Here is a 6,000-nt window from a genome sequence, read left to right as displayed (position 1 = left end):
GAGTATACCTCGACCGCGACAGAACACAAGAAGAAAGGACTACACTGAAAGAGAGGGTACAGAGACGCAAGGAGGAACGGGAAGCAATGAAAATGAGCAGGACCCAGACACAGGAGGAAGGGCAAACACACCCCACAGAATCTCCCAGCAAAAGACTCCACCCGTGACATTCCCAACGCAACTGAGCAACCTATACTACAACCCACTCACTGTTCCCTCTACCACCAACCCCCATATCACAAACCTCACCCCAACAGCTGTCCCTTATGGGCATTCTGACCCCACCCCCATCAACACAAACCCCACCTACACCACAGCCCCATATAGGCCCCCACCAAGGCTCTCCCTCCCCCAACCCCAATATTCTTGCATGACCACAATGATAGAAAAGAAACTAAAGGTTTGGTACACAAACGCGGATGGAATAACGAATAAACATGAGGAGTGGAATGAAAGAATCAGTGAAAAATCCCCAGACATCATAGCAGTCACAGAAACAAAACTCGCTGAGACAATAACAGACACAATCTTCCCAACAGGATATCAGATCCTGAGGAAAGATAGGAGTAGAGGGGGAGGAGGGGTTGCACTGCTCATAAAACACCGATGGGGATTTGAGGAAATGGAAGGCATGGACATGACTGGAGAAAGAGACTATATTGTAGGTACAATTCAGTCCGGAGAACATAAAGTAGTCATTGGAGTGATGTATAACCCACCACAGAACTGCAGGAGGCCAAGAGAGGAGTACGAAGAAAACAACAGGGTGATGGTGGACACACTGGCTGAGGTGGCAAGAAGAGCTCACTCGAGCAGAGCAAAGTTACTGGTAATGGGCGATTTCAACCACAGGGAGATCGACTGGGAAAACCTGGAGCCACATGGGGGTCCCGAAACATGGAGAGCCAAGATGATGGATGTGGTACTTGAAAACCTCATGCATCAACATGTCAGGGACACAACCAGAGAGAGAGGGGAGGATGAGCCAGCAAGACTGGATCTTGTGTTCACCCTGAGCAGTTCGGACATTGAGGACATCACTTACGAGAGGCCCCTTGGAGCTAGCGATCATGTGGTGCTGAGTTTTGACTATATAGTAGAGTTACAAGTGGAGAAGGTAACAGGAACTGAAGGGGACAGGCCAAACTATAAAAGGGGGGACTACACAGGTACGAGAAACTTCCTGCAGGAGGTTCAGTGGGACAGAGAAATGGTAGGAAAATCAGTAAACGAGATGATGGAATATGTGGCAACAAAGTGCAAGGAGGCAGAGGAAAGTTTTGTTCCCAAGGGAAACAGAAATAATAGGAAGACCAAAACGAGTCCTTGGTTTACCCGAAGGTGTAGGGAGGCAAAAACTAAGTGCAACAGAGAATGGAAAAGGTACAGGAGGCATAGGACCCAGGAAAACAAGGAGATTAGTAGAAGAGCCAGAAACGAGTATGCACAGATAAGGAGGGAGGCCCAGCGACAGTATGAAAACGACATAGCATCGAAAGTCAAATCTGACCCGAAACTGTTGTATAGCCACATTAGGAGGAAGACAACAGTCAAGGACCAGGTGATAAGGCTGAGGAAAGAAGGTGGAGAACTCACAAGAAACGATCAAGAGGTATGTGAGGAGCTCAACACGAGATTTAAGGAAGTATTTACAGTAGAGACAGGAAGGACTCTGGGGGGACAGACCAGATGGGGACACCAGCAAGGAATACACCAACAAGTGTTGGACGACATACATACAGATGAGGAGGAGGTGAAGAAACTGCTAAGGGACATCGATACCTCAAAGGCAATGGGACCGGACAACATCTCCCCGTGGGTCCTTAGAGAGGGAGCAGATATGTTGTGCGTGCCACTTGCCACAATCTTCAACACATCCCTGGAAACTGGGCAACTACCTGAGGTATGGAAGACGGCAAATGTAGTTCCCATTTTTAAAAAAGGAGACAGAAAAGAGGCACTAAACTATAGACCTGTGTCATTGACGTGTATAGTATGCAAAATTATGGAGAAGATTGTCAGGAGGAGAGTGGTGGAGCACCTGGAACGGAACAGGAGTATAAATGCCAACCAGCACGGATTCACGGAAGGCAAATCCTGTGTCACAAACCTTCTGGAGTTCTACGATAAAATAACAGAAGTAAGACAAGAGAGAGAGGGGTGGGTTGATTGCATCTTCTTGGACTGCAAGAAGGCCTTTGACACAGTTCCTCACAAGAGATTAATGCAGAAGCTAGAGCATCAGGTGCATATAACAGGAAGGGCACTGCAATGGATCAGAGAATACCTGACAGGGAGGCAACAACGAGTCATGGTACGTAATGATGTATCACAGTGGGCACCTGTGACGAGCGGGGTCCCACAGGGGTCGGTCCTAGGACCAGTGCTATTTTTGGTATATGTGAACGACATGACGGAAGGGTTGGATTCAGAAGTGTCCCTGTTTGCAGATGATGTGAAGTTAATGAGGAGAATTAAATCTGATGAAGACCAGGCAGGACTTCAAAGAGACCTGGACAGACTGGACACCTGGTCCAGCAAATGGCTTCTCGAATTTAATCCTGCCAAATGCAAAGTCATGAAGATAGGGGAAGGGCACAGAAGACCCCAGACAGAGTATAGGCTAGGTGGCCAAAGACTGCAAACCTCACTCAAGGAGAAAGATCTTGGGGTGAGTATAACACCGAGCATGTCTCCAGAAGCACACATCAATCAGATAACTGCTGCAGCATATGGGCGCCTGGCAAACCTGAGAACAGCTTTCCGATACCTTAGTAAGGAATCATTCAAGACACTGTACACCGTGTATGTCAGGCCCATACTGGAGTATGCAGCACCTGTTTGGAACCCGCACTTGATAAAGCACGTCAAGAAACTAGAGAAAGTACAAAGGTTTGCGACAAGGTTAGTTCCAGAGCTAAGGGGAATGTCCTATGAAGAAAGATTAAGGGAAATCGGCCTGACGACACTGGAGGACAGGAGGGTCAGGGGAGACATGATAACGACATATAAAATACTGCGTGGAGTAGACAAGGTGGACAAAGACAGGATGTTCCAGGGAGGGGACACAGAAACAAGAGGCCACAATTGGAAGTTGAAGACACAAATGAGTCAGAGAGATAGTAGGAAGTATTTCTTCAGTCATAGAGTTGTAAGGCAGTGGAATAGCCTAGAAAATGACGTAGTGGAGGCAGGAACCATACACAGTTTTAAGACGAGGTTTGATAAAGCTCATGGAGCGGGGAGAGAGAGGGCCCAGTAGCAACCGGTGAAGAGGCGGGGCCAGGAGCTAGGACTCGACCCCTGCAACCACAAATAGGTGAGTACACACACACACACACACACACACACACACACACCACACACACACACACACGGTAACTAACTCACACACATACACACACATACACACACACATACACACACACACACACACACACACACACACACACACACACACACACACACACACACACACACACACACACACACACACACCCTGATAGAACAGGCCTAGTGTCTAGTCGACATGTGCCTAGGACAAAATGGTAACTAACATACACTCCCCCCTCACCACCGACATCTCACTACTTCCCCTGATGCCTCCCCTCCCTCGATCACCCTCCCCTCCCCCGTTCACCCCAAACCCTCCCCACCCCTCCCCACTCAGCTCCCACATAGCCACAGTTCCTCCACTACTTCCCCCCCCACACTCTGACACACACACTACTAACCTAACATACAGAACTACATAGGTTTCCCACTCTGAGGCAATCAGGATAAAACAAAAATGGGTTGCCAGAGAGCAACAAGAAAAACCAAGGGACAGGAGGAGGAAAATGCAAAGGAAGATTGGGCAGCAGAGCTCATAAAAAGGGATCATGAATGGGAAAAGAAACTAGAAGAACTTAGCATGAGAATGGAAGAGAGGATAGATATGGAAAGCAGGAAGTGGGAGGTGCATGTCAAAGCAGCAGAAGCTAGGATACAGAGTTTAGAAGAGGAACTGAAAAATCTGAAACAGCCTAAAGAACTAAAGAACATTTTGGGATTGACAACAGAGACTGCTACCTCAGCCACAAATAAGGGGACTGTAGGGAAAGAAGGGGCACAACTGCATGGAGATGCTCTATCAGAGGAGACTGTAGCAAATGAAAGAGCTAAGCTTTATGTGGAGGCCCTAACAGACAACAACAGAGCCCAAGGAAAGCCGAGAAGGGAAAATGACAGGCCACTGAGCCCAAGTACATTAGCCAGTGAAACTGATGAAAGGAAAGCTGCAGTGGAGGAAACCAAATTAAATGAGGGGATACACAGGGATATGCAGTGGGAGAATGAAAGGGTGAGGTCAGTCTTTGTGTATGGGCTGCAGGAAGTCGAAGGGGAAACATATGAAGCAAGAAAACAAGGGGAAAAAAAGCAATTGAAAGCATCATGAAAGCAATAGGAGAAGACGATATGGCCCAGCTGGAAAATTTTCGGAGAATAGGGGGGTTTGTAAAAAAAAGAACCCTGCCAGTGAGAGTGACCTTCAAGCCAGAAGCGACTCGGACCAGGATCCTGCAGGAGAAAGCACGATTAAGGGACATGACGGCATACAGGAGGGTGTATCTCGACCGCGACAGAACACAAGAAGAAAGGAAGAAACTGAGAGAGATGGTACAAAGGCGAAAGGAGGAAAGAGAGGGGATGGAGAAGACAGACAGGAGATCCCAGACCCAGGAAGAAGATCAAATACAGCCTCCCTCACAACTTTCTATAGAAGCCTCCCAACCAGGTCAACCCCAGTGCAACCAAACACTCTAAATTAAAACACCCATGCCACATCCAATGCCCCCACCCACTACATTACAAACTTCACCCCCACAGCAACAACCCATAGTTCCTTACCAGGTCTCCCACTTCCCCAACCCCAATATACTTCCCAGACCACAGTCTTAGAAAAGAAGTTGAAGGTGTGGTATACAAATGCAGATGGAATAACAAACAAGTATGAGGAGTGGCATGAAAGAATCAAAGAGACATCCCCAGACATAATAGCACTCACAGAAACAAAACTCACCAGAATAATAACAGATTCAATCTTTCCATCCGGATATCAAATCTTCAGGAAAGACAGAGGGAGGAGAGGGGGAGGAGGAGTTGCACTGCTCATTAAAAACCAGTGGGGTTTTAAGAAAATGGAAGGAATGGATGGCATGGGCGAAAGGGACTACTTAGTAGGAACAATCTAGTCTGAGGGACATAAGGTGATAATTGCAGTAATGTACAACCCACCACAGAACTGCAGGAGGCCAAGAGAAGAATACGATGAGAGCAACAGAGCAATGATCAACACACTAGCCGAGGTGGCCAGGAGAGCACACATGGGGGGAGCAAAGTTACTAGTTATGGGTGATTTCAATCACAAGGAGATTGACTGGGAAAACCTGGAGCCCCATGGGGGTCCCGAAACTTGGAGAACCAAGATGATGGATGTGGTACTGGAGAACCTCATGCATCAACATGTTAGAGACACTACCAGAGAGAGAGGAGAGGATGAACCAGCAAGGTTGGACCTTGTATTCACCATGAGTAGTTCGGACATCGAGGGTATCATGTATGAAAGGCCCCTGGGAGCTAGTGATCATGTGGTTCTGTGCTTCGACTACATAGTTGAGCTCCAAGTGGAGAGAGTAGCAGGAATAGGCTGGGAAAAACCAAACTACAAAAGGGGGAACTACTCAGGCATGAGGAACTTCCTTCAAGACATTCAGTGGGAGAGGGAACTGACAGGAAAACCGGTACAAGAAATGATGGACTATGTAGCAACAAAATGCAAGGAGGCAGAGGAGAGGTTTGTTCCCAAGGGAAACAGAAATAATGGGAAGAACAGAACGAGTCCTTGGTTCACCCAAAGGTGTAGGGAGGCAAAAACTAGGTGTACTAGAGAATGGAAAAGGTACAGAAGACAGAGAACTCAGGAAAATAAAGAAATCAGCCGAAGAGCCAGAAACGAAT

The sequence above is a fragment of the Cherax quadricarinatus genome, chromosome 75 (genome assembly GCF_038502225.1).
Source record: "Cherax quadricarinatus isolate ZL_2023a chromosome 75, ASM3850222v1, whole genome shotgun sequence".
Taxonomy (NCBI): domain Eukaryota; kingdom Metazoa; phylum Arthropoda; class Malacostraca; order Decapoda; family Parastacidae; genus Cherax; species Cherax quadricarinatus.
This window is presented reverse-complemented; position numbering follows the sequence as displayed.